Genomic DNA, 23655 nt, shown 5'->3' with positions numbered 1-23655 from the left:
ATATTCCATGGAAATGAAAACCAAAAGCAAGCAGGAGTAGCTATACTTAAATCATATTAAACAGACTTTAAGTCAAAAACAGTAACAAAAAAATAACAATAAAAAAGGTCATTATATAATGAGAAAGAATCAATTAGCAAGAGGATATAACAATTCTAAACACATATGTACCCAGTCCTGGAGCACCCAGATATATAAAGCAAATATTATTTGTTTTAAACGGAGAGATAGACTCTAATACACTAATAGGTGGGGACTTTGACATCCCGCTGTCAGCATTAAACAGAATCTAGACAGAAAATTAACAAAGAAACATTAGATTTAAACTGCACTTTAGACTAAATAGACCTAACAGACATTTGCAGAACATTTCACCTAACAGTTAATGGAATACATATTCTTCTCATTGGCATGTAGAACATTTTCCAGGACAGACTGTATGTTAGGACATAAAATAAATCTCTACAAAGTTAAAAATATCAAAATTATATCAAGTATTTATTCAGACATCAAGGGAATAAAAATAGAAATCAATAACGAGGAACTTTGGAAACTACAAATACATGGAAATTAAACATGTTCCTGAAAGACCATTGGGTTAAGGAAGAAATTAAGGAGGAAATTAAAACATTTCTTGAAAGGAGATATAGCAAAAGCAGTGCTAAGAGGGAAGTTTATAGCAATAAGCACCCACATCAAGAAAGTAAAAAGATTTCAAATAAACAATCTAATGACCACCTCAAACTAGGCGTAAAAGGAGAATACCACAACATAATAAAGGCCATATATGACAAATCTACAAGTAACATGATACTGAATGAAGAAAAGCAGAAACCTTTCCTCTGGGAACTGGAACAACACAAGGATGCCTGCTTTCATCACTCTTATTCAAAATAGTACTGAAAGTCCTAGCTAGAGCAATCAGGCAAAAGAAAGAAAGAAAAAGGTATACCAATTGGAAAAGAGGAAGTCAAATTATCCCTTCTTGCTGATGATATAACCTTATATCTAGAAAAACCTAGACATCACCAAAAAACTCATAGATACGATAATCAAATTCCATAAAGTTGCAGGATACAAGATCAACATACAAAAATCAGTAGCTTTTCTATGCCGATAATGCACTAGCTGAGAAAGAAATCAAGAAAGCAATCCCAACCAGGCACAGTGGCTCACACCAGCACTTTGGGACAGCAGAGGCAGGAGGATTGCTTGAGGTCAGGAGTTCAAGACCAGCCTGGCCAGCATAGTGAAACCCCATCTCTACTAAAAATACAAAAATTAGCTGGGTGTGGTGGCACGTGCCTGTAATCCCAGCTACTCGAGAGGCTGAGGCAGGAGAATTGCTTGAACCCAGGAGGCAGAGGTTGTAGTGAGCTGAGATTGAGCCACTGCACTCTAGCCTGGGAAACAGAGCAAGAATCTGTCTCAGAAGAAAAAAAAAAAAAAGGCAGCAATGCCATTTACAACAGCTACCAAACTAAATTATCTAAAAATACATTTAGCAAAGGAAGTAACAGATCTCTACCAGGAAAAGTACAGAACACTTGTGAAAGAAATTGAAGAGGACAGAAACAAATAGAAAGGTATCCCACACTTATGGCTCAGAAGAGTTAATATCAATAAAATGACCATGCTTCCCAAAGTGATCTACAGATTCAGTACAATCACTATCAAAATACCAATGTCATTTTTCACAAAATTTAAAAAAAATTATAAAATTTATATGGAACCAAAAAAAAGAAGAAAAAAAAAGCCTAACTAGCCAAAGCAATCCTAAGGAAGAAAGAACTAAGCTGGAGGAATCACACTACCTGACTTCAGAATATATTACATGCTTATAAGAACCAAAACAGCATGATTTGGTATAAAAACAGACACACAGACCAATGAAACAATATAGAACACAGAAATAAATTCACGTATTTACAGCCAATTGATATTCATAATGGTGCTGAGAACATATATTGGGGAAAGGACATCCTCTTCAGTAAATGGTGCTGGGAAGACTGGATATCTATATGCAGAAGAGTGAAAGTGAACCTGTTTCTCACCATATAAAAAAATCAACTCAAGATGGATTAAAGATTCAAACATATACTCAAAACTGTAAAACTGCTAGAAGAAAACATAAAGGAAACATTTTAGGACATTGGCCTAGGCAAATATTTTATGGCTAAGACCTCAAAAGCACAGACAACTGAAACAAATATGGACAAATGGGACTATGTTAAACTAAAAAGCTTCTGCACAGCAACAGCAACAATCAACAGAGTGAAGAGACAACCTGTTGGATGGGAGAAAATATTTGCAAACTATTCATCCAACCAGGGACTAATATCCAGAACATATAATGGAACTCAAACAACTCAACAACAAAAACAAAACAAAGCAAAAAGCCCCCAGAACAAATAATCTCATTAAAAAGTGGGCAGTCTGGGTGTGGTGGCTCATGCCTATAATTCCAGCACTTTAGGAGGCCAAGGCAGGAGGATCCCTTAAGTCCAGGAATTCGAGATGAGCCTGAGTGACACGCTGAAACCCAACTCTACTAAAAAATGCAAAAATTAGCAGGGCATGGTGGTGTGCTCCTGTAGTCCAGCTACTTGGGGGCTGAGGCAGGAGAATTGTTTGAGCCTGGGAGGTGGAAGTTGGAATGAGCAGAGATTGTGCCACTGCACTCCAGCCTGGGTGACACAGCAAGATCCTGTTTTTTCTGTCTGTTTGTTTTTTTAAATAGGCAAAGGACATTGATAGACAAAAAATAACAGATGCTGGTAAGGATGCAGAGAAAAGGGAACCCTTATACGCTGTTGGTGGGAATGTAAATTAGTATAACCACCATGGAAAACAGTATGAAGATTTCTCAAATAACTAAAAATAGAACTGCCATATGATCCAGCAATCCCACTACTGGCTATTTACCCAAAGGGAAAAATAACAGCATACCGAAGGGATGTCTGCACTTGCATATGATTGGAGCACTATTCACAATAACAAAGATGTGGAATCAATCTAAGTATTCATCAATGGACAAGTGAATAAAGAAAATGTGGCATTGTACACAATGGAATATCATGTAGTCATAAAAAATGAAATCCTGTCATTTTCAGCAACATGAATGGAACTGGATGTCATTATGTTAAGTAAAATAAGCCAGGCACAAAAAAGACAAATGCCATATGTTATCACTAATATGTGAGAGCTAAAAAAGTTGATCTCATGGAGGTAGTGAGTAGAATGATAAATACCAGAGTCTGGGAAGGGTATGTGGGTGGGAGAAGAGGGTGAAGAGAAGTTGGTTAATGGGTACAAATATACAGTTAGAAGAAATAAGTTCTAATGTTTAATAGCAGAGTATGGTCACAGTAGTTAGCAACAATGTATTGTATATTACAAAGTCGCTGTAAGAGAGGACTTGAAATGTTCCAAAAACACAAAAATAATTAATGCCCCAGGTGATGGATATCCCAAATACCCTGACTTAATTATTACACAGTCTGTGCATATAATACTCACATATACCCCATGAATAAGTAAAATATGATTTATCAACTTGAATAACAAGGATGATTTCCATGTATTGATATGAAAAATTTTCCAACTTATACTAAGAAAAAAATTAAACACATTCAATTTCTACAAGTCTAAAGTTAATGAATACTTCACACTAATTTTTATAACTTTTATTTTGATTATTAAATATTTAAAATGTATCAAATATAGAAAATAATATGAGATATGCATGTACCAGTCTTTATTACTAATATTTTTTTTTTTACTGAAAAATGCAAGTTCTTAGAACAGGTTAACTCCATTTATTTCCTTTATGACGTCTATGCAATTGTCACTTTTTTTTTTTTTGGGTCAGGGTCTGGCTCTGTTGCTCAGGCTGGAGTACAGTGGCACAATCATAGGTCATTGCAGCTTTGAACTCCTTGGCTCAAGCAGTCCTCCCACCTCAGCTTCACAAGTAGCTAGGACTACAGGCGTGTGCCACTACACTTGGCTAATTTAAAAAATTTTTTTTATTTGGTAGAAAAAGGGTCTTGCTATGTTGCCCAGGCTGGTCTTAAACTTCTGGCCCAAGCAATCCTCCCTGCTTGGCCTCCCAAAGTGCTGGGATTACAGGCGTGAGCCACCTTGCCTGGCCTTTTTGTATTTTAATTTCAAAGTATTGTTGTGTATACCATTTTAAAATTTAAACAATTTAAAACAATTGCATATAGTCATGAGGAGGATACATGGAATTAATGTGCTCTAAAGGAATAAATTCAATGTTTGATAGCAGAGTAGGATGACTATACTTAACAAAAATGTATTGCCAGGCGCGGTGGCTCACGCCTGTAATCCCAGCACTTTGGGAGGCTGAGGCGGGAGGATCACGAGGTCAGGAGATTGAGACCATCCTGGCTAACATGGTGAAACCCCGTCTCTACTAAAAATACAAAAACGTTAGCCGGGCATGGTGGCAGGCGCCTGTAGTCCCAGCTACTCGGGAGGCTGAGGCAGGAGAATGGCGTGAACTCAGGAGGCGGAGGTTGCAGTGAGCCGAGATCATGCCACTGCACTCCAGCCTGGGTGACAGAGCGAGACTCCATCTCAAAAAAAAAAAAAAAAAAATGTATTGTACTGAGGTGATAGATACCCTGAATATCCTGACTTTATCACTACGCATTATATACATGTAACAAAATTTCTCATGTGCCTCATAAATTTGCACAAATAAGAAGTTTTTGTATTTTTCAGTAGGAAACTGAATACTTTATCTCCAATGACTGACATATGTGTTGTTTTATAGTCTATCGTTTTGATTTACCCACATAATTGCCATTTTGAAATTTCTCACTTGTTTTCATTTCACATCTTCTGTCTGAGGTTATGTTCCTTCTGGTAAAACTAAATACATGTAAGGGTGTGTGTGTGTGGGTATTGAAATATCAATGTGCCAGAAAATAAACCACTATCAACATACGATTCTATACCCAGTGAAAATACCTTTCCAGAATAACAGCAAGATAAGATATTTTCAGATAAAAACACTGAAACAGTTTGCCAGCATCAGATGCTTACTAAAGTAAATGCTTATGAATACTGCTTTACACACTGAGAAATTATTCCACTGACTTCTTTCTTCCACTGTTGAATTAGGAAACATAGCTCTTAATCTGCTGCTCCTATCAAAGTAAGCTACATTTTATCCATGGCTGCTTTTAAGATTTTTGTTTGTTTCTTTGTATTTGATCTTCTGGGTTTCTGTCTTCACATAGTGTTTGACCTGGATATTCTTTACTTCCTTGCCAGCTCTTTGATGCTTTCGAATATGTCATCAGCACGTTAATTTGTTTCAGTGTGAGTATCCATCTGGGAACTTATCCTGCCGATATCAGAAACAAAACATCACAATTAAAAACCATCTTACTACCTAACAATGCTACTGGTTAAATTAAATGATAACTACTTTCAATGGAATTATATACAGCCATTTAACTTATTTTTTTTAAAGAGATGTTATATTTTTAGAGCAGTTGTAGATTCACAGCAAAATTGAGAGGAAGGTACAGAGATTTTTCATATAACCCCTGTCACCACACAGGTATCATAGCCTTCCCAATTATCAACATCTTCCTCCACCCTACTCCGTCACCCCATGGTATATTTGTTACAATTGATAAACCTACATTGACACACTATAATCACTAAAAGTCCATAATTTACATTAGGGTTCACTCTTGGTGTTGTACCTCCTATGAGTTTGGACAAATGTATAATGACATGTATCCATCATTATAGTAACATACAGAATATTTTCACTTCCCTAAAAAATTCTCTGCACTCCACTTATTTATCCCTCTCCATCACCCAATTCTTGGTAACCACTGATCTTTTTAGTGTCTCCATAGTTTTGCCTTTTCCAGAATGTCATATGGCCATAGCCATTATGCACCCTTTTCAGATTGGCTTTTTAACTTAGTAATATGCATTTGAGTTTCCTCCATGTCTTTTCATGGTTTCATAGCTCATTTCATGTTAGCGTGGAATAATATTCCATTGTCTAGAGGTACCACAGTTTATATATCCATTCACCTACTGGAAGACATCTTGGTAGCTTTCAAGTTTGGGCAATTATGAATAAAGCTGGTATAAACATTCATGTGCAGGGTTTTTATATAGACATAGGTTTTCAATCCATTTGGATAAATATCAAGGAGTGTGGTTGCTAAATTATATGGTAAGAGTATGTTTGGTTTTGTAAGAAACTGTCAGTGCCTTTCAAAATGGCTGTGCCATTTTTGCATTCCTACCAGCAATGAAAGAGAGTTCCTGCTGCTCTACATACTCATCAGCATTTGATGTTGTCAATGTTTCATACATTAGCCATTCCAACATGTGCATAGTGGTATATCATCGTTTTAAATTGCAATTCCCTAATGATATAAACTGTTGAATATATTCTCGTATTATTTGCCATTTGTTTATCTTTTTGGTGATTTTTAAATTGGGTTGTTCCATTTCTGCCCGTTGAAATTTTTTTAACTCGTTGACTTTTAAGAGTCATTGTATATTTTTGGTAAGAGTCCTTTATTGGATGTGTCTTTTATAAATATTTTCTTCCAGTCTATGGCTCATCTAATTATTCCCTTGACGTTGTTTTTCCAGAGTAAAAGTTTTTAATTTTAATGAAGTACAGCTTATCAAGTATTACTTTAATAAATCATACCTTTGATGTTGTAGCTAAAAAGTCAACACTATACCCAAGGTCATCTGGATTTTCTATTTTCTAGGAGTTTTATAGTTTTGCATTTTTCTTTTGTTTTTGAGATGGAGTCTCACTGTGTTGCCCAGGCTGGAGTGCAGTGGTGAGATCTCGGCTCACTGCAACCTCTGCCTCCCAGGTTCAAGTGATTCTCACGCCTCCCACGTAGCTGGGATTATAGGCGTGCACCACAGTGCCTGGCTAATTTTTGTATTTTTAGTGGAGTCAAGGTTTTGCCATGTTGGCCAAGCTGTTCTCAAGCTCCCAACCTCAGGTGATCCACCTGCCTTGGCCTCCCAAAGTGCTGGAATTATAGGCATGAGCCACGCGCCAGCCCAGTTTTGTATGTTTCTAGCTTCTAGGAGTTTCACATTTTGTTCTATGATTTTTAAGTTAATTTTTATGTTAACTCAGAACACACAGAGTGCAAGTTCTGTGTCTAGATTAATTTTTTTTACGTTTGGATGTCCAGTTGTTTCAGCACCATTTTTTGAAAAGACTTTTTGTTGCATTATACTGCCTTTTCTTCTTTGTCAGAGATCTGTTGACTGTATTTAGGTAGATTTATTTCTGGGCTATTAGCTAGGTCTATTTCTGTTCCTTTGGTCTATTTGTCTGTTCTTCTGCCAGTACTACACTGTCTTGATTACTGTAGCTTTATCGTAAGTCTCGAAGTTGGGTAGTGTTAGTCTTCTAACTTTGTTCTTCTTCAATATTTATTGGCAATTCTGGTTCTTTTGCTTCTCCATATACATTCTGTTTACAATCAGTTTGTCAATATCTACAAAATAATTTGCTGAGATTTTGATTGAGATGGCATTGAATCTATGGATCAAGTTAGGGAGAATTTATATCTTGACAATATTTGGACTTACTATCCATGAATATGGAATATATCTCTATTTAGTTCTTTGATTTCTTTCATCAGAGTTATGTAGTTTTCCTCATATAGTTCTTGTACATATTTTGATAGGTTTATACCTAAGTATTTCATTTTTAAGTGGTGCTAATGTAAGTGATATTGTGTTTTCAATTTCAAATTCCACTTGTTCCTCACTAGTATGTAGGAAAACAATTGACTTTTGCATATTAACCTTGCATAGTGCAATCTCTAGAATCATGTATTACTTCCAGGGGCTTTTTTTTATTTTTTGGTAAATTCTTTTGGATTTTCTACATAGACAATCATGTTATCTACAAACAAGTATAGTTTTATTTCTTCCTTTCCAAACTGTCTACCTTTTCTTTTCTTCTCTGGTCTCATTGCATTAGCTAGGACTTCTAGTATGATGTCGAAAAGCAGTGGTGAGAGGAAACATCCTTGCCCTGTTCCTGATCTTAGTAGGAAAGCATCTAGTTTCTCACCATTAAGTATGATGTTAGCTGTAGGGTTTTTTTGTGTGTCTATTCTTTATCAAGTTGAGGAAGTCTACTCTATTCCTAGTTTACTGAGAGTTTTTATCATGAATGGGTGTCAAATTTTGTCAAATGCTTTTTCTGCATCTATTGATATGATTTTTTTTAGCATGTTGATGTGATAGATTACATTAGTTGGTTTTTGAATGTTGAAGCGGTCTTGCATAACTGGGATAAATCCCACTTGGCTGTGGGACATAATTCTTTTTATACATTGTTGGATTCAATTTGCTAATATTTTGGTGAGGGTTTTTGCATCTATGTTTATGAGAGATACTGGTCTGTAGTTTTCTTTTCTTGTAATGTCTTTGTCTGGTTTTGGTATTAGGATTGTGCTGGATCCACAGAATGAGTTAGAAAGTAGTTCCTCACCTTCTAGTCTCTTAAAGATATTATAGAGAATTGGTATAATATCTTCCTTAAATGTTTGATAGAATTCACCAATAAACCCATCAGAGCCTTGTGCTTTCTGTTTTGAAAGGTTGTTCATTATAGATTCAATTTTGAAAATAAATACAGGCCTTTTTTAATTGTTTGTTTTTTCTTGAATGAGTTTTGGCAGATTGTGTTTCTTAAGGATTTGGTCCATTTCATCTAGGTTATCAAATTTGTGGGTATGGAGTTGTTCACAGTATTCCATGATTATCCTTTTAGTGTCCATGGGATCTGTAGTAATGCCCCCTTAACCTATCTTTTTAAAGAAAAAAATCTTTCAAAAGAGCAGAATGTTTTAATAATATAATCAAAGTAGGAGTAAAAATAAGGATTGAACTTGAATGTTTTGGAGCTTTCTGTGTGTTAGGCACTGTTCCTATGAGTATGTATATGGACTACTGCTTCTAATCCATATAAAGCCCAATCAAATAGGGATTATTGTCCCCAATCTAAAGAAGAGAAAACAGAAAGATTCAATAACTTGTCCAAGACTGTATGTCTTGGACACATAAAACTATAACTAACCACATATTAACTACCTGAAAAGATATGCTGACAGAGGTTGGTCTCACCAGGAGCCAAGAAAAGAGGAGAGAAAGATTGAGACTTGGGGGGACTCTGCTGGCTCTATACACATGGTGAGGAGGCTTACTAGCTGATGTGAGCATCCAGTCAGTTTGCCTAGTACATCTCTCTAATGGAGTCAGATATGTCAGACAATTGTGCTATGAAGCTCAGACAACCAACTGTCCCACTCTTACTTCATGACCATCAGCCACCTTCTGACTATCACATTTTCCTACAAATGAAGGAATGCACACACCAGTTTAAACATCTATGTAGTAGTATTTCTCACTATAAATGAACACTTTGGCCTTTGGGATTGTTCAATGGTCCCATGTAAGTTGGATCATGTGAGTCCATCCATCTGAGCTTTGTCAGTTCTTGATGTTCTGACAAACTTGAGTTTCTGGCCCTAGAGAGCTGAGGACCAAATCCTGGACTAAGGGGGCTTTTCAAGGTAATGCCCTAGGAGTGCTACATGAGGCAGCCAAATCGCCTTTCTATCTGCTGTCTTCATCTTGCTTAATTTAAATGCAATGATAATAAGTTGTTGGGATGTTCTGTCAGTTATTAAGTTTCATCTCTCACATCCACACTTATCCTTCAATACTCTGCAATGTGATGCTAGGTTTAGAATTCTAAAATACACATTTCTACTTTGTCAAGAGCCTGCAATGCTAGAGGAACAAAAACAGACTCCTTCCTGTGGGCTTCCTGAATGTTTCGTCTTCCTGTGGGCATCACACTAGCATCAATCCTTTATTCCAACAGCTTCAGTTGCTTCCTGTGGCAGCAGCTTAACTCTGTTTGGGGTTTTTCCTCTATATTGCAGGATCACACTCATTGTACCCTCTCAGAGGAACCAGCATAAGCTGCCTAATGTCCTCACTTCAGAGTTCTGCTTCCTCTTCTGAGTTCCTAAATGCAAATAATTTCAACTTCTTTCCTTTGTTCCCCAATTCTAGGAGTAGTAAATGCTTCCTGCAGTTGCTACCTCTGTGACATCTTTTTTTTCCCTTTCATTTACTTTAACAACTTTATACCTAGATAATGATTATGTTCTCTCTGTTCAAATAACTGATGTGGTTTCTGTCTTGAATGATACAGATGTATATATGAGCTGCAATTTTTCTGCTTTCATTCAAATTGGCAAAAAGATATTTACTCACGTCTAAGGATCTGTTTATGATTCACAAAAACAGAAACAATATGAATTCACATCAAGCAATTTGTCAAAATATAAGAAAACTGAAATAAATAAATGAACAACAGAGCAGCACATATTATAGATATTTGGGGTTTTTTCCCATTCTCCATAACTGAGCAGTTTGCTCAAAGTGCTCCTATATCTTTTTCTCAGTTCTGGAAGCCAATAAATCCCAAGATAACACCATTACAGTAAAACGAGCTGCATAGCCCAAAGATGGATTTACTGGAATGATGTCAAAGGATTGTTTCCATGGTATTGATTGCTTACTTTAGAACTTTCCTAGACCTGCGATGTCGAAAAGTTATTATTTTGGCTTGAGGAGAGGCTTGAAAGGATATTCTAGGGGTAAAGAGCATGGCCTGACAGCTGCTTACTTCTGAGGGGATTCTGGGGCTGCCTTCAGGACAAAGGAGGGGCACCTTGAGATATATTTTGAGCAGCTAGAAGCCTAAGGTGTCTCCAAGAGAAGTAACAATTTAGCTGCTATGTCAAATAAATAAGCTAGTCCTGGGGTTTAAATCAAAATTTAAATTGAAAAATTGTGTAATTATTCAAGCCTAGATTGCTGTATATTGCTAAGTGTTGTACATGCTTTCGGTTTATTTAAGATGTCCCAGTTCAGAAAGGATGTCCCAGTTTGAGCAATTTACCCTATTACCTGATTATCTGCTTATGGCACAAATTTCTTTCATTTTATCTGAAATCTGGAACCTCCCTCCATCATCACAGGTATCGGTTTTGCAGATGTAGCTCGGGACACAGTTTATGGAAATAATGGTCTGTTTTTGTGCTTGCGAGTTAAGCCAAGCATCACTTATTTCAGGGAAATTGCTCCTTTCACCTTCTTCTTCTAGGGGGTGTTTCAACATTAATAATACAAAGAAGTAACAAGATAATCTTAAGCCTTTTTGAGTACTATGATTACAAGATATGCAATCCACTCACCACCCACACACTCCTCTTTCCCAAGCAGTGCACTAAAGGTATTTGAAGCAAATGACATTGTGTATCCAAAACATTTAATTCCTGGTTCTTTGCTACAGTCTTAACATTACCACTAATAAAACCTCTGTTCTAATCTTTGTCTTGCCTCATTCTCACAGCCCTCTTAATTACCTGAGATTTTTTGTACTGTAAATTAACTCCCAAGTCACCAGACTCCTAGACATCATTTCCTACAAATGACAGTATACTTCAAATGGCAACTGTAACACAAATGTGGGAGGATAAAAAGACTTATGTGGTTATAAGGAATTTGCATTTTATTTAAAGTGGTAAATAGTAACTCTGAGTAGACTGTCAATGGTTGGGTAAGTATATTACAATCCCTAGAGCAAACACACACACATACAAAGAGACAATAGATAGAAATGACAATAGATAAATTGAAATAAAATACCAAAGAATATTGAAATAATCCAGATAAAGGCAAGAAACGGGGAAACAGAGAAACCAAAAATGAAGGGGGCATACAGAAAACAAATAATAAAATGACTGACCTAAATCCAACTATATCAAAAGTTACATTACATGTAAATGTCTAAACATACCAAATAAAAACAGAGATTGTCAGATTGGTTAAACAAACAAGCAAACAAATAAAGAAGACCAAAATATATGCTGTCTATAAGCAGCTCACTTCAGATAGATTAAAGTAAAAGAACAGGGAGAAAAACATACCATTCAAACACTAATCAAAAGACATATGGAGCGAGTACACTAAATAAGACAAAGTAGACTTCAGAACAAAGAAAATTACCGTGGGAGACATTAAAAGTTGGTAAAAGAGTTAATTTACCAAGAAGACATTACAATCCTAAATGTAAATGCACCTAACAACAGAGCTTCAAAATACACAAAGCAAAAGCTGGTAGAATTGAAAAGAGAAGGAGACATACCATAACTACAAATATGGTAGGAGACTTCAATACTCCTCTCTTGGTAATAGATAGAAATTGTAGACAGAAATTCAGCAAAGATATTAAAAATTGACCAATACCATAACTAATTGTATCTAAGTGACATTTTATACAACATAGCACCAAGTAACAGCAAAATACACATTTTTTGCAAGTACACATGGAACTTTCACCAAGATAGGCTATCTTCTGGGCCTTAACACATTTAAAATAATTGAAATTATAAAAAGGATGTTCTCTTGTACCAGAACTAAATTAAAAATCAATCACAGAAAGTTTTCTGGAAAAATCCCAAAATAATACATTTCTAAATAACCGATGAGTCAAAGAGGAAGTCTCAGGGGAAATTAGAAAATACTTTGAACTGACAGAAAATGAAAATATAACATATGAAAATGTGTGGAGTTCAGCTAAGTCTGTGCTTAGAAGGAAATTTGTACTGTTAAATGCTTATATTAGAAAAGAAAAAGGTTCTAAATCATAATCTAAGCTTCCATCTTAGGAAACCAGTAAAAGAAAACAAATTAAATACAAAAGAAGCAAAAGGAAAAAAGCTATTAGAACTAATAAATGAGTTTAGCAACATCACAGGATACAAGGTCAATAAACAAAGGTAAGAGCAGAAGTCAGTGAAATTAAAAACAGAAAAAAATAGAGGAAAATCAATGAAACCAAAAGCTGGCTCTTTAAAAAGGTCAATAAACTTGATAAACATTTAGCCGGACTGACCAAGAATAAAAAAAGAAAAAACATCAAAAACAGGTATTCAAACAAATACATGTACATGAATGTTTATAGCTATTCACACGTACTATTCACAATACCAAGAGGGGGCAACAACCTAATTGTCCATTAACTGATGAATGGATAAACAAAATGTGGTATATCCATACAATAGGATATTATTCAGGCACAAAAAAGAATGAAGTACTGGTACATGTTACAACATGGAAAACCTTGAAAACATTATGCATAGTGAAAGAAGCCAGACATAAAAAGTCAAATACTGTATGATTCCATTTATATTAAACATCCAGAAAAAGTAAATCCATACAGACTGAAAATAGACTAGTGGTTGCCAGAAGCTGAAAAGGTACAGAGTCACCTTTTGGTATGATGAAAATGTTTTAGAAGTAGGTAGAGGTAACAACTGCCCAACACTGTGAATGTATGAAATGCCACTGAATTGTATATTTTAAAGTGATTAGTGGTTAATTTTATATTACATGAATTTTACATCAATAAAAGAGAAATAGAGATAGAGATAGTGATGGATAGATATGTGTATATCCATTCAATTTCAAGAAGAAATAGATAATTTGAATTGTCTTATACCTAGTAAAGAAGTTGAATGGATACATAGATCCATGGGTGTGTGTGTGTGTGTGTGTGTGTGTGTGTGGCTATACAATTCAGGCACAAGAAAGAAGTACTGATACATGTTACAACATGGATAAACCTTGAAAACATTATGCATAGTGAAAGAAGCCAGACACAAAAGATCAAATACTGTATGACTCCATTTATATGAAACATCTAGAATAAGTAAATCCACACAGGCAGAATGTGCACTAATGGCTGCCAGAGGCTTAAAGGGTACAGAGTTTACACACACACACACACAAACACACACACGGCGGGAGTGTGAGGGTGGTGAGAGAAATAGAGAGAGGGCATTAATTACCAATATCAGGAAGAAGAGATAGCACTAAATACCCTATAGAAATTAGAAGAGAATACTACAAACTAACCATAATTCAACGAAGTAGATAAAATGGACAAATTCTTTGAAAGACACAAACTACCAAAATGCACTCAAGAAGAAACAGATAACTTGAATTGTCTTATACCTAGTAAAGAAATTGAATTTGCAGTTTAAAATCTTCCAACAAAAAAATTCTGGGTCCAGATAGTTACACTGGTGAGGTCTACCAAACACTTAAGTGGGAAATTTCCTCCTTACTTTTAATTCTATTTAAACTTTTTTTTTCCAGAAAATAGAAGATGAGGGAACAGTTACTTTGTTCAGCTAGTGTTATCTCAATACCAAAAGCAGGAAAAGAAAATACAAGGAAAGAAAGCTACAGACCAATATCCCTCAACAACATATTAGAAAATAAGCCTGGGCGCAGTGGCTCACACCTGTAATCCTAGTACTTCGGGAGGCCGAGGCAGGCAGATAACCTGAGGTCAGGAGTTCAAGACCAGCCTAACCAACATAGTAAAACCCGGTCTCTACTAAAAATACAAAAATTATCCCAGTGTGGTGGCACACACCTGTAATCCCAGCTACTTGGGAGGCTGAGTCATGAGAATCACTTGAATCCGGAGATGGAGGTTGCAGTGAGCCAAGATTGTGTCACTGCACTCCAGCCTGGGTGATGGAGTGAGACTCTGTCAAGTAATAATAATAATAATGAGATCTAGGAATATATAAAAAAGATACTATATCATGGCCAAGTAATGTTTATTTCAGGAATGTAAGGCAGATTCAATGATTTGAAAATGAATCAATATAATTCACCAAATTAACAGACTAAAGTAGAAAATGTCTTGATCATCTTAATAGATGCAGAAAAAGAATTTGACAAAATTCAACATAAATTTGTGATCAAAACTCTCAGAAGTCTAGGAATAAAAAGGAATTTCCTTAGCCTCATGAAAGTGCCTACAAAATATCTATGGTTAGCATCTTAATGGTAAAATATAACTTCTGCATGTTAAAATAAAAAACAGATGTCCAATATTACTATTCTTGTTCAACACTATATTGGGAGTTCTAGCCAGTATAATAAGGCAAGAAAAAGAAATAAAAGGCATACAGATTAGAAAGGAGAAAATAAATTGTCTCTATTTGCAGAGGACATAATTATCTATGTAGAAAATCTCAATGAATCTACCAAAAAGCTCCTAGAACTAATAAATGTGTTTGGCGAGATCACAGAATACCAGACCAATACATAAAAATCAACTGAATTTTTAAATATGGGCAATGAATAACTCAAAATAAAAGATTTAAATACAATGTTGCTTATGATAGCACACACACACAAAGGGAATACCTATAAATCTAACAAAATATGTGCAGGATGTGTTGCTAAAAAATATAAAATACAGATGAAAGAAGTCAAAGAAGACCCAAATAAATGGAGATATATACTATGTTCATGAATTGTAAGACTCAACATTGTTAATAATGTCAATTCTTCCCAAATCGATCTATAGATTTTATGCAATCCTAATCAAAATCCCAGCAGGAATTTTTGTAGATATCAACAGGCTGATTCTAAAATTTACATGTAAAGCCCAATAAATTAGAATAGCCAAAAGAATTTATTTTGAAAAAGAACAAAGGGTTCAGACTACCTCATTTTAAGGTTTACTACAAAGCCACAGTAATCAAGGAAATGGGTTGATTAGCAAAGGCTGATGCAAGGCATGCAAATTGCCGCCTACCTACATATCTCCCTTTCAGTGCACCACACTGAATGCATTGAAATCAGTGATATCTTACATCCCAAAGCAGGCCTGTGGCAGAGACTTCTAACTGTTCCCAAATATCCATTGACCCCCTCTTATTTTAGTGAGTCAAAATTATACATGGACTTTTTACTGTGAGAAGGTGGTGCCCCTAACCCATGAGCTGTTCAAGGGTCAACTGTACAGAAAAAATTAAAGAATGCAGGGCATTGCCTAACTGCCTCAGGTCTTCTCACCTTGATCACACCCCTTTGGCCTGTTTAACCCCAAATCTATTTTCGCCTTTATTTCTCTTTTTTCTCAACTCACTACCGCTCTCTCATTCTCTGTCAGCTCCTAGCTGTATATTAAATTCATTTTCATTGTTATTCACCCTTTCCTGTCTTTGTGCCATTATATCCATTTCCAATTGGTTGCAAAAGGAAAAACAGATAATGAAAGTTTAAAGAACACAATGTGTCTAGCTTAAGCAATTTACAACTGCCACTGGCAACTTGCCCCTTGTCTTGTTACTCTGAATCTTCCTTTTAAATATTTCACAAAGTATTCAGACATCCGGCTCTTATCATTTTGTAATTGAGAAATACATTATATTCTAGAGAGACAATTTATCTTGAATGCTCTTTCCACTATTTTTTTTCTGTTAGAACAGTTAAAACCCAGTTGCTTCATTTGTGTGATAGTCAACCAAAACTTACCACCCATTTACAAAGCAGCATTTGTAAAGCATTGATTTTTTTCATCTTTAGTTGTGGGAGTTAACTTTTTTTTTCTTTTTTCTTTTTTGTGGAAACAAAGGCTAACTATCTTGCCCAGGCTGGTCTTAAACTCCTGGGCTCAAGCAATCCTCCTGCTTTGGCCTCCCAAAGTGCTGGGATTACAGGAGTGAGCCACCATGTCCAGCCTGGAAGTTAACTTTTATAAAGCAAAGAAAACAAAATTCCACCTTGTGTAATAGTGTGTATGACTTAAATTACGAATCAGTCTGTACTTGCAGGCACAAATTATTTAATATAAGTTAAATAAAATTGCTTTCTGAGTGTTTATTCTCCAATGATTTGGTGAAGACTAATTCCCATTTTCTAAATAAAAGCTGCACATGTTGATAAGCCCTTTTCTGTAATTTTATTGATTTTCATCTTTGTTTTCCTTCTTTATGAGAAACTCTTAGCATTTTACCTCTTAGGAATTTTCCTATCTGAATTTTTGCCTGTGCTAAAAGAAAAATATAGGCTGCATTGAGGCAATATTTTAAATATTGTTATAAATATTTTTTAATATAAAATGTGCCCTTCGGAGTGATGAAGGCTTACTTACATAGATTCTTCCTTATTTGAAAATAATAATGACTATCACTTATAAAATACTACATGATAGAAATTATTCATATTAGCATACCACTAGTCTTCCAGATGAAAAATGAAAAGTTAATACCTTTTCCAAAGTTACACAGCTAGCATTTAAACCTGATAGGCACAAACACATGATTTACACAGAATATTTTAAATGTATTCATTTGAAGAATCTATTACTATGGCAAATTGCCAATAAATCAAACATGTGAGGATTCCTTTCCTTTACTGTTTGTAATAGAAGATCAACCTAGTAATATTCGTATCTCTATTTATAACCCTGATATACGGATAAGCAGTGGCTTGTATTAGAATCATTTGTTAATTCCCTGAAAAAAAAATTGCATCACAATATAATTTTATTAAAGAGCACCAATTTTGGATAAATAATTTTTTTCTTTGACTACTTGAGTAAAGATGATAATAATAATAATAGTTATAATTTATTGGGTATTTTTAATGAGCCAGGTATTGTGCTAAATCCTTTATGTACATTGCATATATGCAACCACCACAACTCTGTGTAGAAGATATTCTATCTGGGTCCCAAATACCTGCTTTTAATCATTTCAGGAGAGTCATGGCCTGGCTGAATACCAAAGCACAAACACCAAAACAATTGAATAAAGAAAATGGGAATAAAGGTCAGATACACTGGCTCATGCCTGTAGTACCAGCACTTAGGGAGGCTGAAGCAGGAGGATCGCTTGAGGCCAGGAGTTTGAAACCAGCCTGGACAACATAGTGAGATCCCATCTCTACAGATAAAATGTTATTTTTTAAATTAGCTGGGTGTGGTTGCTGAGCCTGTGGTCTTAGCTACTCAGGAGGCTGAGATGGAAGGAGTGCTTGAGCCTAGGAATTCAAGGCTGCAGTGAGCTATGCTCATGCCACTGCACTCCAGCCTGGGTGTCAGACAGAGACTCTGTCTCTTAAAAGAAAAAAAAAAGCCATTAATTCCTAGTAAGTTGGTGTCAAATAGACTCCCAGTTGTTGTACTGAACTCAATCAATATCTTTATTCAATTCTATTACTCTGATTTTTTTCTCTTTTTTTTGAGACAGAGTCTTGCTTTGTCACCCAGAATGGAGTGCAGTGGTGCAAACATGGCTCACTGCAGCCTCGACCTCCTGGGCCCAAGCCATCCTCCCACCTCAGCCCTTCAAGTAGCTGGAACTACAGATGCACACCTTCACGCCTGGCCAATTTTTGTATTTTTTGTAGAGATGGGGTTTCTTCATCTTGCCAGGGTGGTCTTGAACTTCTGAGCTCAGGTGATCCACCTGCCTCGACTTCCCAAAGTACTGAGATTACAGGTGTGAGCCACTGCGCCTGGCCACTCTGATTTCTTAATGTAGCTAAAAATCCAATGAGAATGTTTATCTAGTTTTGTGTAGTTTAATCAGTTCTAAAGTTTCTAAATCATTTGGAAGCATATAACCCATACATTACAAGAATTCTTAAAATCTCACTTAAATGATTAAGTGGTAATCACACCCACACATACATGTACAAAGAATATGGTAATAAAGAATGAGAAATAATTATAGTAATAATGATAATAACAATACAATAATTAAATATTAGGATAGTAATACTGGAATTGGAAGTTGTGCAAGTTGAAATGAAATTTCTGTCCTCAATTAAGAAGTAATAACTTTATATTACCTTAAAATATTAGAAGAAAAGCCATTTTACAAAGACTTCCTTCCCTTTGGCAAACTATTCTCCAGAATCCTAATAAGCTTTCACAGAAGATTGCTTATTATTCTTATTTTATTTACTTTAAGTTTCTAAGCCAAGAAAAATTATGTGGGTCTTAAGTAGTTTTCCATAACAAACAGAAAAGGGTTGGGAGATAATTATTTTTTTAAAAAAAGCAAACAATTAACATTTAAAATTTATATCAATGGATTTTTGTGAACCAGCATTTAAAGTTTTCTTTGGGTAATCTAGAAATATGTTGTCCAAAAATCCTCATCTTTTTTGTTGCATTTCCTATTAATATAAAAAAGAATATGTAATAAAAATTGAAATTATTTCACACCTAAGAGACATATATCATATTGGAAGGAGTAAAAAGTCATAGATAGAATAAAAATAAAATCATCATAAAAATTTTGGTGAGAGTTTCAAATAGAACAGCCATAAATAGTACATGATAAACATGTAAAAAGATTTTATCCATAACGTGCCATCCAAAAACACCTTTCAGGTCTCTCCTGATTGACCCTGAATGAAAATCTCACTTTAGGTGACAAAAAAAGGGTCATTAATGTTGCTCATGCATTTCAACATAAAAATGGAATAGAATCACTGACTACATGTAGAAATGTGCAAAACTACTCAAGATAAATATGCTGCTTTGAGGCTACACATTCACTCCACTTTTGTCTGCCAGCTTGATTTTTGAATTGGGCACTCATGGATAAAGGATATGCGATCTGAAAAAATAGTGTGTGTCTTTTAAAAGTCAGTGTCATGTAATGTCATTTCTTTTGGCAAAATTTATGTTACACGGTGTTAGAGCATGGGCTGAGCTAATATAACATGATGCATTAAAAACTGCACATAATGATTGCTACATGTGTCAGAACAATGAATTGTTATATCAAATACCTGTTCAGCTGTAAATAAGGTCCTCTGTAAGTCACTGACAAAAAGATTATATTCTCTTGTTGCCGATGTATAATTCCTATTGTTTAAAATGTGCAGCTCTCCAACATCCATACTTTGTGACCTGTAGCCATTTAAGTTGTGTATTTAATACATACACACGTACAATAAGGACATGGCACATTACAAAAAGCCAAAATTGGAGGTATTTTTGTTTTCAAAGGTATTTTTCCTCCAAAGAAGAGATGTACACATGGAGCTCTAATGGATTCTGTATCACGTAGAAAATCCCTTTGGATGCAAGTAACGGAAATCTCACAATCAGTAGCTTAAACAAATAAGATTTGTTTTTCTCACATAAGGTAATTAGAGACAGGCAGCTGCAAGTTTTGGTTCAACAGCTCAATGATGTGAGGACTGGCATCTCTAAAATTTTGGTCTTCCTGTCATAAATGAAAGATGGATTTTTAAGCTCCAGTTATTCCATCTATTTTCATGGAAGAGGTGGGAAAGAGGCAGCTCCTCCTGGTATTCATCCCTTTCATCAACAAATTCAACGCATTTCCAGAAGCCACCTACTTATTTCCACTTATGCCCAATTGCCCAGAATTATGCACCTGGATACCTCTAGCTACAGGAAAGTTGAGGAAGTTGGCCCTGCAATGGAAGCAAGGAAGAAGAGTATTGGGAATGGCTATTGGGTGAGCCAATTAATACACTCTGCCATAGGTGCCAATAACAACTTATAAATAGGGTAGAGACCGGGTGTGGTGGCTCATACCTGTAATCCCAGCACTTTGGGAGGCAGAGGCGGGCAGATCACCTTGAGTTTGGGAGTTTGAGACCAGTCTGACCAACATGGAGAAACCCTGTCTCTACTAAAAATACAAAATTAGCCAGGTGTGGTGACACATGCCTGTAATCCTAGCTACTTGGGAGGCTAAGGCAGGAGAATCTCTTGAACTTGGTGGTCAGAGGTTGCAGTGAGCCAAGATTGCATCATTGCACTCCAGCCTGGGCAACAAGAGTGAAACTCCGTCTCAAAAATGATAAGTAAATAAATAAATAACCAGGGTAGAAAGCACAGAATAAGGAAGGCTTTAAAAAATGGTAAGTCCATATGGGAAAAAATATTATTTATTTTTTGAGACAGGGTCTCACTCTATTGCCCAAGCTGGAGTGCAGTGGGGCAATCTTGGCTCACTGCAGCCTCCACCTCCTGGGCTCAAGTGATCCTCCCACCTCAGCCTCCTAAGTAGCTGTGACTATGGGCATGTACCACCATGCCCAGCTAATTTTTGTACTTTTTATAGAGATGGGGTTTTGCCATGTTGCCCAGGCTGGTCTCAAACTCCTGTACTCAAGCCATCTGACTGCTGAGATTACAGGCATGAGCCACTGCACTGAGCTAGAAAAATATTTAATACTAACTTCTACCCCATACCATACACAAACATGAATTCTGGATAGAATGTAGTTTTTTTTTTTTTTTGGTGTGCACTTTTATTCAACTGGTCTCAAGTCAGTGTACAGGTAAGCCCTGGCTGCCTCCACCCACTCCCAGGGAGACCAAAAGCCTTCATACATCTCAAGTTGGGGGACAGAAAAGGGGGGACACGAAGGCTCATCATTCAAAATAAAACAACGTAAAAAAGCATTAAGGCGAAGATTTAAAAAATTTTGCATTACATAATTTACACGAAGACAATGCTATCACCTCCCCTGTGTGGACTTGGGAAAGGACTGGGCCATTCTCCTTAGAGAGAAGTGAGGTGGCTTTTAGGATGGCAAGGGACTTCCTGTAACAATGCATCCCATGATATTTGGAATGACTATTAAAAAAAAGAACAATGTACAATCAAAGTCCTTGGCCACATTGTAGAACTTTGGGGGATGCTCGCTCCAACCGACTGCTGTCACCTTCACTGTTCCAGTTTTTAAATCCTGAGTCAAGCAAAAAAACAAAACAAAACAAAAAACAAATACAGCCGTGTAGGTTTTGTCAAGAAAGGGTGTAACACAACTAAGTCACAATCCGCCTAGAAGCATTTGTGGTGAACGATGGAGGGGCCGGACTCATCATACTCCTGCTTGCTGATCCACATCTGCTGGAAGGTGGACAGCGAGGCCAGGATGGAGCCTCTGATCCACACAGAGTACTTGCGCTCAGGAGGTGCAATGATCTTGATCTTCATTGTGCTGAGCGCCAGGGCGGTAATCTCCTTCTGCATCCTGTCGGCAATGCCAGGGTACATGGTGGTGCCGCCAGACAGCACTGTATTGGCTTACAGGTCTTTGCGGATGTCCACGTCACACTTCATGATGCAGTTGAAGGTAGTTTCGTGGATGCCACAGGACTCCATGCCCAGGATGGAAGGCTGGAAGAGCGCCTGGGGCAGTGGAACCGCTCGTTGCCAATGATGATGACCTGGCCGTCAGGCAGCTCCTAGCTCTTCTCCAGGGAGGAGGTGGAAGCCGCCCTAGCCATCTCCTGCTCAAAGTCCAGGGCGACATAGCACAGCTTCTCCTTGATGTCACCCATGATTTCCTGCTAGGCCATGGTGGTGAAGCTGGAGCGGCACTCAGTGAGGATCTTCATGAGGTAGTCAGTCAGGTCCCAGCCAGCCAGGTCCAGACGCAGGATGGCGTGGGGGAGGCATACCCCTCATAGATGGGCACAGTGTGGGTGACCCCATCACTGGAGTTCATCACGATGCCAGTGGTACAGCCACAGGCCTACAGGGACAGCACAGCCTGGATGGCCACGTACATGGCTGAGGTGTTGAAGGTCTCAAATGTGATCTGGGTCATCTTCTCACGGTTGGCCTTGGGGTTCAGGGGGGCCTCAGACAGCAGCAGGGGTTGCTCCTTGGGAGCCACATGCAGCTCATTGTAGAAGGTGTGGTGCCAGATCTTCTCCATGTCATCCCAGTTGGTGACGATGCCATGCTCAATGGGGTACTTCAGGGTGAGGATGCCTCTCTTGCTCTGGGCCTCGTCGCCCACATAGGAATCCTTCTGACCCATGCCCACCATCACGCCCTGGTGCCTGGGGCACCCCACAATGGAGGGGAAGACGGCCCAGGGGGCATCGTCGCGCACAAAGCTGGCCTTGCACATGGCGGAGCCATTGTCAACGAAGAGCGCAGTGATATCATCATCCATGATGAGCTGGCGGCGTGTGTGGATGGGCGGCAGAGGGGCAAAGGCGAGGCTCTGTGCTCGTGGGGCAGACGCAGTCTCAGCAGTGGAATGTAGATCTAAATGCGAAAGTTAAAATAATAAAAATCTCTTTAAAATAAAACATAGGATAATATCTTCATGATCTTTGCTTGTAGATGAATATTTCTTAAATAGGATACAAAAAGCACTAACTATAAAGACAAAAATGTAGTAGCTAGACTACTAAAATCTAAATCTAAAACTGAAAACTTTTGTTCATCAAACACACTAATCAGAGAGTGAAAGAGCAAGCCACAGAGTTGTATTAGTTCCAGTTTCTGGCTGTTATAAATAGTGCTCCCATGAACATACTTGTATATGTCTTTTGGTAAACATGTGTAAGCATTTGTGCTGGATACTTGGAGAATTTTTGGGTCATAGAGTATGCATATGCTCAGCTTCAGTAGACTCTACCACTGGTCAGCAGTAGCAGTAGCTAGATCAGCCTTCATAGAAGAGAGCACATTCATAAAACCTTTATTAGTTATCTATTGCCACATAACAAATTACCCCAAAAGTTATTGGCTAAAAACAAGAAATATTTATTATCTCATAGTTTCTGTGGGTCAGGAATTTGGGTATCATTAAGCTGAGTCCCTCTGCTTCAAGTTATCTCAGGAGACTGCAGTCAAGATGCAGTGTGGGGCTGTGGTCTCATCTGAAGACTCAACTCGGAGGGATTCT

The 23655-nt window shown here is 37.0% G+C and overlaps 1 pseudogene; it reads right to left on the bottom strand.

The window, feature by feature from the left end:
• Window positions 1-21748: 21748 nt before the first annotated feature.
• Window positions 21749-22980, bottom strand: LOC129457449 (actin, cytoplasmic 1-like; annotated as a pseudogene).
• Between the last annotated feature and the right edge of the window lie 675 nt (window positions 22981-23655).

The sequence above is a fragment of the Symphalangus syndactylus genome, chromosome 11, assembly GCF_028878055.3.
Source record: "Symphalangus syndactylus isolate Jambi chromosome 11, NHGRI_mSymSyn1-v2.1_pri, whole genome shotgun sequence".
NCBI classification, from domain to species: domain Eukaryota; kingdom Metazoa; phylum Chordata; class Mammalia; order Primates; family Hylobatidae; genus Symphalangus; species Symphalangus syndactylus.
Note: the sequence above shows the minus strand (reverse complement) of the source record. Positions and strands in the feature narration are given on the sequence as shown.